Source organism: Elephantulus edwardii, unplaced genomic scaffold (genome assembly GCF_000299155.1).
Source record: "Elephantulus edwardii isolate Elephantulus edwardi_28Jun2011 unplaced genomic scaffold, EleEdw1.0 scaffold00054, whole genome shotgun sequence".
Taxonomy (NCBI): Eukaryota; Metazoa; Chordata; class Mammalia; order Macroscelidea; family Macroscelididae; genus Elephantulus; species Elephantulus edwardii.
The window spans coordinates 9,473,340-9,485,302 of record NW_006399804.1 but is presented as its reverse complement, the minus strand read 5'-3'; positions in this window follow the sequence as shown (position 1 = coordinate 9,485,302).

Genomic DNA, 11,963 nt, shown 5'->3' with positions numbered 1-11,963 from the left:
AAGGTGTTCCTCTCCTTCACCGCCCCTCCACTCTGCCAAACATGATGTACCTCTCCAAGAACCAGTCCCTCCTTGCAACATGTCCAAAGTATGTCAGACAAAGCTTCAGAATCCTTGACTCCAAGGATCATTTTGGCTTCACCTTCTCCAGGACAAACCTGTTTGTTCTCCTAGCAGTCCACAGTATATTCAACACTCTTCTCCAACACCACAGCTCAAAGGCATCAATTCTCTAGCAACCCTCTTCACTGTCCAACTTTCTAATGCATAGCATGTAATTGTGAAGACTATAGCCTGGATCAGGTACACCTAAGTCTCCAGTCTGACGTCGTTGCTCTTCAGTACTCTTGAGGGGGTCCCTCACAGCCGACTTTCCTAATGCAATTAGTCTCTTGATTTCCTGGCTTCTGTTACCAAGAGTGTTGGTTGTGGAGCCAAGCAAACTAAAACTGTTAACTATCTCAATCTCTTCACCATCCATGCTGATGCTGCCAATTGGCCCAGTGGTGCAGAGCACAATGGATTAGCGGTGCATCACCTTAACCCCTCAGCCATCTATTATATAATTATATATAATATATATTTAAACATAAATTGTAATTCTACAAATGGATTTCACCTGATGAACTATGCAGGCACCAGATTTACCACATCTATGGAGAAAGAAAAAGTAGAAGCTCCATATCAGCAGTCAAAATAAAGCTAGGGGCTGACTGTGGAAGTCTTGAGCTGATTTATAAGAACAGAAATTTCTCTCAAACTTTTGGAGGCCAGAAGTCTGAAATTAAGTTATTGTCCTTGTTGATTCCTTCTGAGCACTCTGATGAAATCTGTTCCGGGTCTCTCTAACCTCAGATAACAACTTGCAATCCTTGTAAATCCTTAGCATTCCTTGGTTTATAGATGCATCGCTTCAATCTCTGTGTTCACAGGACTGCCTTCCCTCTGTCTATCTGTGTCACTTCTTTTTTTTTGTTCAAGAGAAGAATGCACCGTCTCCTCCCATGCAATTAGTGACCTCTGAAAACCAGCTATAAGGTCAACTCAATGGTAATGATTTGTTCTGGGTTATTTTTGGGGCGTGGTTAAAAGTCTGTTATACAAGAAACTATCACATAGTATTAGGACACACCCTGCTCCAGTATGACTTTGCATAAACTTAACTGATAATATATTTTAAGACCCTGTTTCCAAGTAAGGTCACTTTCACAATTACCAGGCTTGGGATGTCAACCTATCTTTTTTTGGAGGGAGATGATTAAATTCTTTAACACTCAGCAGATATAACATACAGGCTTACAATGGCAAGTCTTTATAAACAAGGGTACAGAGTGGATTTACTTAAGGATTGGAAACATTAGTCTTTGTGCTTACAGAGATTTGCACATTAAATAGAGAGCCAGAGAGTAAGCATGCATGATTTGCCTCTGTGCTTCCAAATATAGCAATCTCTATGTGCAGATCAGTCCTAGGTAAGACTTGACACTCCTTGGTGATGTTATAAGTTTCAGCATTCTGTCTGTCCTCAACACTTCAACACCTCACTACATGTACATGTCTATGTCTATCTCATACAGGTATCACTCTACTGTCCAAGTAAAGGCAGATGGGAGGTTTGAAATCAAGATAACATGACTGAAATTCTCTTGAAAAAATTTTGTTCGAAAACCTAAATCAAACAAAAGATAATGCACTGAGAAATACTGAATATTAACTGAAAGAAAGAAAATGTATACCTTTTTCATGTCTTACCTCTACAAAGAGAATTAAACTCATGTGGAGGGATATTCTCATTTATAAGAGCTAAAGCTTTTATAGCTACGGGGCATGGCATTCATTAAAGGCAGACCAGGTGGTACCAGCTGCGTATGATGAAAGAAATCACACAGTTTCATTAAGGAAACTAATGACAGGAGCGGGGGAAAAATAGCCATTCTGGACCAGCTGGACTTGTCTAGACTGCTCTCTCAGTGGGCATTCATGTGTACACACATACAGACTTATGCACACAGACACAGACACACAGATATCCCAGAAAAAGACTCTTTGGGAGCTCTGAGGTTGTGGAGGAAGAACTTCAACATGGTACCCGTGAGATCTTGAATCTTCCTGGATGGTTGTGATGTGCTCATAGTAAGTAAATCTGTTTATTACATCAGGTGAAAATCAAGAAAACAAAGGTTCTCACCACTGGACAATTGTCAATGCCATGGTAGGTGGATGGATGGATGGATGGATGAATGGATGGATGGATGGATGGAGAAAAGATTGAGATTGTTAACAATTTCAGCTTGTTCAGTTTCATAATCAACACTCTTGGCAGCAGCAGTCAGAAAATCAAGAGATTAATTGCATTTGGAAAATCTGCTATCAGGGACTCTCCAGAGTGCTGAAGCAATGTCAGTCTAGAAACTAGGGTATTTCCTATTCAGGCCAGGGTCTTTCCAACTACTAGCTATTCATCTGAGAACTGGACAATGACTAAGGATTATAGATGAAGAATCAATGCCTTTGAGCTGTGGTGCTAGAGAAGAGTACTGAACATTCCATGGACTGCCAAGAGAACAAACACATCTGTCCTGGACAAGGTAAAACCGAGCTGCTCCTTGGAGGCAAGGATTTTGAAGCTTCATCTCACATACTTTGGATATGTTTCCAGGAAGGACCAGTCCTTGGAGAAGGACATTGTGCTTGAAAGGATAGAGGCACAGCACAGGAGAGGAAGACCCCAGATGATGAGATGGATTGACACAGGAACTGGGGTAAAAGGTGTAGATGTGTCAGAGACGGCAGAGGATAGAGACTGGCTTCAGAGCTAACAAGCATAGTGCCTCTATGAATTGCAGGCAACTCGACGGCACATAACAACCACCACACATGGAATCTAGAATCTTCCTGATCAGTTATGATAAACTCTTAACAAGCAAGTATGTTTATTAAATTAGGTGAAAAATAAAGACTTAAGTTAATATCCAACTTTCCAGATCCAATAACATGAGAAACAAACATTGCCATGTTTTTTTCTCTGCAGGAGTAATAAAAAGCAGGTGAACATAAAGCGTTTACTAGAGTCTATTGTTTTAAGTATTTAACAGTAGTTAGTTAACCTAAAGTTAAAAAACCAACCTCAAACATATTCCACTCAAGTCAGAATAATCTCATAGCCAATTCTCAGGAAAATTAATAGGTTCTTTAATTCTCACAGGAGATTTCCTATCTTTCCCTCTCCTTCCAGAGCCTCTTGTGTTTTTGAACAGTCAGAAGTACTACCTTTGTGAACTCCCTATCCATTAAGCCAGCAGGGCTCCCTTCAAAAAACTCAGTACCATTGAGTCAGAACCACCTTATCACTGACCCTCCAGTGGATTTTCAGAGGCTATGAATCACTGGAGATTGCACGTCTTTCTTCTTTGGAGTAACTGGTGGCTTCAAACCCCCAACGTTTTGGTTGAAAACACAACTCCTTAACTGGTACTATAAGATTACTAGAGTTCCAAAGTACTTCCAAAGTCTTCATAAAATCTTATGAGAGAAGAATGATTTTATTCCCTTTTCCTCTCAGAGAAACCAAAGCCAATAGACATTAGGTAACTTTATCCAAAATCTCACCATAAATGATTAACAATGAGGTATTGAGACAAGAGAAATATGAATGTTCATTATAAAGGTGCTGTATACTCAAGCACCTCTCTTTTGCCTACAGCAGCGTATCTTACAAAGATTTTATTCAGTATCTCTTCTTAAATTTTTTCATCTTTTATTGGATCATATACAAAATTCTTATACACTGTGTTTCATTCTTGTATATTGTGTTTCATACTATCAATCATTCATACACATTGGGTTTGATACAATCAATCACCTTTGATCTATGCAGACTATTACCAGGTCATTTCAGATCCCCACTGGATCTTTCCTAATTTCTCCACCTCCCCCCTCCACCCACCGAACTCTGATTTCTCCCTCTCCTCACGCTCCGCTCCCCTCCCCCCTTCTTTTTCCCCTTTTGGACTTTTATACAAATCTCATTAGTTATCCTTTTAGTTCTACAATAAAAATACAGTATTTGTCCTTATGAGACTACAATATAGTTCACTCAGCATAATGCTCTTTAGACTCTCCCATGTTATACGGTATTTTACAAAATTGTTGCTTCTTAGTGTTCAGTCCATACATGTATAGACTGGCATACTCTAACAGTTATGTTGAATAGTGGAACCACAGAAGGTGCCTAAGGTTGGGCTGACAGCATAGGCTGCTCAAGTCTGCTGCTCAGGGTCTGGAAAGAGTCTCAGAGGTAGGTCATTTCTGGTGTTCAGAAAAAGCCTCATGTAGATACAATCAATCCTAGAGGGTTAAGAAGAATAGGAAGGGAGTAAGAGGAGAGCAAATATTAATAAATAGAGAAACTGGGAAAGATGAGGGAAAGGTAATACACAAAAGGGGTTGGTTAGACAGTGCAATTAATTAATTTCATTAATAGATGGTAAATTATGTTATAAAGCAAAATGTCTAGGAATGATTGAATGAAAAGCCAGCATGATTTGTTAACTCAGAATTTAAAAAAAAAATTCCCTACAGCAATGGATTGAAAAGCAAAGGGAAATTAGAGAGTGGAACAGTGAGAGAAAGCTGGCAACTTTGACAAAGTTAAGGAGAAAGTTGTACAAACCACGTATATTGCACATAATTATAAGGCAACGAGCCCTCGTGGTATAGTGTTTGAGACTTCAACTGCAACAATTCAAACCAACCAACTTTTCAAACCCATCGGGCCCTCCATGGGAGAAAAACATGGCAATATGTTTCTGTAAAGAATTACAACCTTGGAAACCATCTGAGTCAGTTCTACTTTGTTCTATACGGTTACTGTGAGTTAGATTTAACTCATTTGCAACAAGTCTGGTTTTATAGGTTACACAATGAGTTGAGGATCCTTGGTGGCACAGTAATTAGTTAGCCACTAACTGAAAAGTTGTGATTCTGCTTTGTAAGAGGAAGATGTAATAGTCTGTTTCCACAAAAATTACAGCCTTGGAAATCTCATAGGGTAGTTTTACTTTGTTCTCACTTTGCCTTTTAGGACTTGAAGCACTTGCCGCAGAAGATTAAAGGTTATAGGCGTCAATATGGATTACATCTCAACATCAAGAAAACAAAAATCTTCACCACTGCACAGCATCACAATGAATGGGGGAAAGATTGGAATTGCCAACAATTTTATCTTACTTTCACTCACAATCAATATCATTGGTACCAGAAATTAGGAGATCAGGAGACATATTGCATTGGGCAAGCCAGTTGCCAGGTACCCTCTCCAAATTACTGAAGAGCAATGCTGTCAGTTTGAAAATTAAGGTGCATCCAATTCAGGCCATGATATTTTCAAACACTTGCTGGTTCTGAGAGCTTGGCAATGAATAAAAATAACAGAAAAATAATGTATGGCTTTGAGTTGTGGTACTGGAGAAGAATATTAGGAATTCCACAGACTGTACCAAAAAAGAGGACCCAATGTAATTTGGAAATTATTGAACAATATTATTAATATCACATGTAAGTAAAATATCACTGATGAGAATCCAAAAATTACTAGAACAGTATATTGACAGAAAACTGCCAGAAATTCAAATAAGGGTTAGAAGAAATGCCACTACGGATATCATTGCTGATGTCAGATGGATCCTGACTGAAAACAGAGAAAACCAGAAAAATGTCTGTGTTTTATTGACTATGTACAGATGGTATGTAGAATATTTCACTACATTTGACTGTGTGGATCATAACAGAATGAGAATCTCAGAACACTTAATTGTGCTCATATACATATATCTAGAGCAATATACAGTTGTATGGTATAAAATCAGAAAGGGTTTGTGTCAGAGAAGTATCCTTTCTCCACACCTATTTAATGTGTATGCTAAGCTAGTAATTTGCAAAGCTGGACTCTGAAGAAGAATGTGACATCAAGATTGGAGAAAGACTCCTGTATTATGAAGATGACACACTTGTCTTTCTGAAAGGGGGGAGAACTTGAAACACTTGCTATAGAAGATCAAGGCTAGGCCTTCAATACAGATTATATCTCAACATCAAGAAGACAAAAATCCTCACCACTGGGCCCATACACATCATCATGACAGGTGAAGAAAGGATTGATATTGTCAAAGATTTTGTCTTGCTTGGGTCAACAACCCTTCATATCAGCAGTCAGGAGATTAGGAGACTTATGACTTCCAGCAAGCCTGCTGTCAGAAATCTCTCCAAAATACTGAACAGCAATGGTGTCAGTCTGAAGATCAAAGCGCACCTGATTCAGGCTACAGGGTTTGGGGGGTTTTAAAAAAATATTTGCTGCGCATATGAGAGCTAGGAAAAAAAAATAAGGATAATAGAAGAAGAATTGATATCCTTAAGTTATGATATTGAAGAAGAGTACTGAATATCCCATGAATGTCAAAAGAGTAAACAGATACATCTTGGAAAAAGTGTAGCCAGAATGCTCCTTGGAGGCAAAGATGGTAAAACTTTGTCTCTCCTAATTTGGTCATGTGGCTAGGAGAAGCTATTCCTTGGGAAGGGATATCATGTTTGGAAGCCCCTCAGTGAGTTGGACAGGCACAGTGACTGTAGCAATGGGCTCAAGTGTGGTAAAGATGATGAGGACGGCACAGGAGAGGACAGGGTTCAGGTCTTTTATTCATAGGGTCATGCTATTAGTTGTACTTGACACAAAGGAATCTAACAACAACAAAAAGAATAGATTCCCTATTTTGAATACTGCTCTTTTTGTTGTTGTTAGATGGCATGATACTGCTATAGGTTATGTTGTGGATGTTGTTGATTGCCGTCATCAAGTCAAGCACGACTTGGTGAACCTCTGAACAAAAGGCCTGAAGCCTTTCTATAGATATCGTCATTTATCAAAGTTCATAGAGTTTCCAGAGGCATGTTGTTTAGGAAGTGGATGCCACTCCTGCTTCCAAAGCTAGGATGTACACATTTGAAATATTATATTGGGCAACAACCATAAGCACATTAAGGAGTTCTGGTGGCCTAGTGGCAGGAGGCTGCGTTGCAATCCTGAAGGTACATGGTTTGAGGCCACCAGCTGCTCTGCAGGAGAAGGATGGGCAATCTCCTCCATTGCGATTAACTGCCTCTGAAAACCTGCCAGAAGGTCAGCTATGGGTCACTTCTGACTCTATGGTACACAGCCACAACAAGAGCAGCACACTGCTCAGCCTCCACAGAGCGTCACTTGTCCTTGTATAAATTGGAACTACTATCTATTAACCTCAGAAATCTATTCATATCTTAGCCTTAAATTCCCGCTTTGACAGACTAGGAGGAAATAAAATTATTGAGCCTGTTAAAAGGAACATGCAGATCTCAAGCTGTCATTTTGCTTTTTTATTTGAGCTTTGATTTATACTATATCTCTATTCCAGGAAGCATGGAAGAAATAAGAACTCAAACAAATTCTTGTCACATAATCTTACAGCCAGGAGGGCCAAGGATCCAACATTATTCATACTAAAAGCAGAGTGGGAGAGAATAGAGTTTAGTACTTGGGCTCTCGGTCCAGCACAGTGATCCTTAGCCATAGGGTGTTTGATACAGCCTGGAGACATTTTTTAAAACAGTATTCTATAGTATTCTTGGCAAAACTATATGTAGTAAAACAAATTCTCATTCAATAATTTCTGAACATAATGTTTCATGACATTGGTTACGAGTTTCACATTGGGTCAACATTCATTCTCATTCTGTTTGTTTTCCTTTCATTAAGCTAACCTCCTCGATAGTTTAAAGATAGTTTTAGAGGGAAGTTTCACTTCAAGGTTTAAAGCTTATCTTTGGGCAATAACTATGAGGCTTTCTTTAGACAACAGGCTCAGTAGATCTGGATTTTTTTAAGAATTTGAAGTTCTACCCCATATTTTCCTCCTTTTCTGGACACCAACTGTGTCTCTGGTTAGAATATTCAGTGTTTGGTAGCCAGAGACCAGCTTCTGGTCTCAAGGCAGAGAAGGTCATGGTTCATGAAGACTAAGAGAGCTGTAGACTTGTTCCTTCTCTCATTCTTGGGTTTCCTTCTTCCTCTTTAGTTGTTTGAAGACATTTTTTATTGTCACACTAGAAATGATATTGACACCTAATGGATAAATGCCAGATATTGAAAAATATAGTAAAATGACCAGGACAATCCTTTACACCTAAGAATTATCCAGCCCTAACTGTCTACATTGCTGAGTTGTGCATCCTTGGTTTAACAAGAGTTAAGTAGTTAAGTAAGTAGAAATTTACATAGTTGGACATTCCATTGTCAAATGTTTATGGACCTCAAAATCCAGAGAATCTCAGCGTAGTGGAACTTTGAGAGGTGGATAGGGAAGAACTTGTCTGAATTCTCTCATAATCCTCAGAGTTCATGTAAAGAAAGATGCTTATTTTTTTCTATTTTCCATTTTCTCTATTTTTCTCATTATGTAAAAGTGACATAGCTTTTGATTTAGATTGCCTATCATTTTATCCATCAGAATTATCCATAGTTTTCTTTTAATCCCAGAGTTTTCTTCTTTATTTTTCTTTTAGAAGAAGAAAATACAGAAGAAGATGTGGGGAAATGTTTTTTAATAAATCATTGGAAACCTATGTCTTGGGTGTTCCAAATTAAGACAAAGAGTTTTCTGACTAACTACTTAAGTATGTATTTTGAGATTGTTATATTATTTTTTTTAAAAAAAAAAAGTTCTGCAAGTATAAAAAAAAATTAATTCAGTTGACTAGATAATTGGATTGACCCAGGAAGCATGGCAGAATCAAGAACTCAGTATCAATAAACCAGTTTTAATATTTGGGAAAAAAAGACACATTAAAATAGACTCCAGGAAGGTCACAGATAAGATTACAAATATGTATATATCTCAGAACATAAACAATAATGTGACTTAACTATTAAGGTGAAAAGGTAATTAGTACAAAGTCCAGGTATGACTTTCACAATTTATGAGGCAGTCTATCTACCTCACTAAAGCTTTGGCACAATTCCCAGACCCACAGAGAAGTCTGAGTCACCATCTCTCATTCCTTTTTCTCTGTAAAAAGGTGGCCTCAGTGTATATCCTGTGACTGATTGCACTGCACATGCTGAGAAATCTGAGAAGAAAATACCAAATTATATCAATCCTGTAATCAGAATAAATTATCATTTTTTTCCTTTTATTCTTTTTTCTATATTTTATTAATTTTCATAAACATTTACAGAGATTTTGGGTTTCCATTCATTCATTGTTGCACTATTCTCTCTACCCTCCTCCCAGTTTGTTCTTGTCCAAATGCCACAGTGCTTGTCAAAGCCAGTTCTGATTAATCTTCTTTGTCAGTGTGTCCTTTGCCATTCCCTATCACTCCTCCCTGAGAGAGACTTCACCCTGAGTCATAAGGAAAAGGGGATGGCGTATTCTCTTAGCTACTTCCTGCTGAAAAGGGACGCTGTGGGTTTCAGGGTGAAGATCTTCCCTCACTACTCTAAAGGGCCCCTTTGGCAGTAGGAAACACATAGACTATTATGGAGATTGATTTTGGAATTTAGATGCACTCTTATTGATTGTGCTTGGCCGTACATGTTCATATCCTTGAAGATGTATCATGGGGGTGTTGCAACCTAGAAGACACAAATTTGACTAACAAGTTATAAGTACATGAGTCAAAAATTATGGAAAAGTAAAAGAAAAGATTCTTTCATTGTTTTACAAACCCTCCCCCAGGTCCCCTCCACCATGTAGCCCTCGCTCTATTCTCCTGTGATGACAGAAATACCTAGTTATATATCTCTTTTAAACAGTTTTCTCCCTCCTCTGTTTCAGTGCAGTATACATTATTGAACCCATCTTACTCAGTGTCTCCCCAACCCCAAGGACAGTCCCATTCTACAACAGTGGCATCATGTAATATTTGTCCTTTTGTGACTGGGATATTTCACTCAGTATAATGCAAGGTGGTGTGACGCTTTCTCAAAAAGTTGCAAATAGAGATATCATTTGACCCAGCAATTCCACTACTGGGAATATACCCTGAAGAGACCATAGCTGACATCCAAGCAGATATATGCACACCCATGTTTATTGCAGCTTTGTTCACAATAGCAAGGAGTTGGAAACAACCTAAGTGCCCATCAACAAACGAATGGCTAGAGAAGCTGTGGTATATTCGCACAATGGAATACTATGCTGCATTAAAAAACAAGGAACTCATGCAATATTATTCAAAATGGTTGACTCTGGAGAACATTATGCTGAGTGAAATTACCATTTCTTGGTTAATCATTGGCACTCACCATACACTAGATTTTTTGTGAAGGAGTAGGAGACAAGAAAAAAAAATTATTTAGGGACAAATGATTAACCAGAAATGATCATTCCTTTCTGACTCTAGGATTGATATTATTTGATTTTTTTTTCTCTTCGGATTTCTCAGGGTATTCAACATAATAAGTCACCGGATCTACATGGAGCTCACCATTTCCAGAGATCCCTGTTAGCGCACTGACTAAAACACTTGGTTGCTAACCAAAAGGTCAGCTGTCCGATCCCACCCTTTGCTTCACTGGAGCAGGTTGAAGTCTTCCAGAAAGACTACAGCCTTGGAAACAGTATGGAACAGTTCTTCCCCTGGAGGGTTATTATGAATTGCAATTAACTCCAGAGCAATGAATTTTGGTTTGGGATCCCTCCCCATCTCCTTAAATTGAAATTGACTTGGGGATTTCTCACCTGCGTGCCTTGTAGGGTAGTTTGATATTGCTAGATTTTACTTTAATCGAAGGTTATTTCTAAATCCAAGAGACAAATTCAGATAATGTTTGCCTGATTCAGGGTTCAAAAGGATAGGGACACTTTTGCTGAGCTAAGAAAAAGCAGAGAATTCAAAGTAACGTGAGTCTGAGAGCACAAGAACCACTGACACGGTAACTGGATAGCATCTAAAGTGGCCTGTGGAAACACAATTCTTCTTCCTCCCGAGTGTCAAGTGTGATGTTCACTTCTTCACTGAGGGTCAACCTCTCACTCTAAGGCTTTCCTTACAGAGCTACTTAGAAGAAATGTTAATTGGTTGGGGTTGTTTTTAATTTGCTCCTTTTACACATGTTCTTTATTTTTATTTCCTTTGCCATAATATTTTTTTTACTTTTTTTTTTTGTTATTTTTTGGGTATGTACCACCAAATCAGATCTGACAGGTACAGGAGGAGATTGTCCCTCCTTCTCCAGCAGAGCATCTGGTGGATTCAAACCACTCACCTCTGGGATTGCAGCACAGCTTCTTGTCGCTAGGCCACAAGAGCTTGCCTGTAATCTCTTTTTTTAATTGTGATTTGAGTTAAAAAAAAAAAGAGTTCCCCTCATGAGTCATTCATCCATACTTTGTTTCCTAACATTAATTACAGTATACATAATGTCTGATTGTCCATTCATTCCACGTTACCCTCCCATTCAAATGAATGTTTGTGGTCTATCAAGTGATTTTCAACTTTTCCTCCTTTCTCTTCTCCCTGGTAATCATACTGATTCTTTCTGTATGTAAATCTTTTTCTAGTGTTGTACAACAATAGTCTTATTTTAATAACATTTTTTACAGGTATGCATACAACCATTTAGATACATTGTTTCATGTATATATTTTCTGTTTTAATAGGACAGTGGTATTATATATACAGTATTTGTCTTTTGTGACTGACTTATTAGATGGAGCATAATTTCTTTTATGCTTAATCTTTAGAATAAATAATAAATATTGAGGTTAGGAAAGTACTTGCATTTCATATAGACCTTAAGTATAGTCACTCATTTTGAAGTTAAATTTTATTGTTGACCTTTATTTTCCAAACAGCATTATATCACGTTAACTTTCTTCCTTCTTTCTAATTTAAAAGAAAAAGCTGATAAAATGATCACTTTA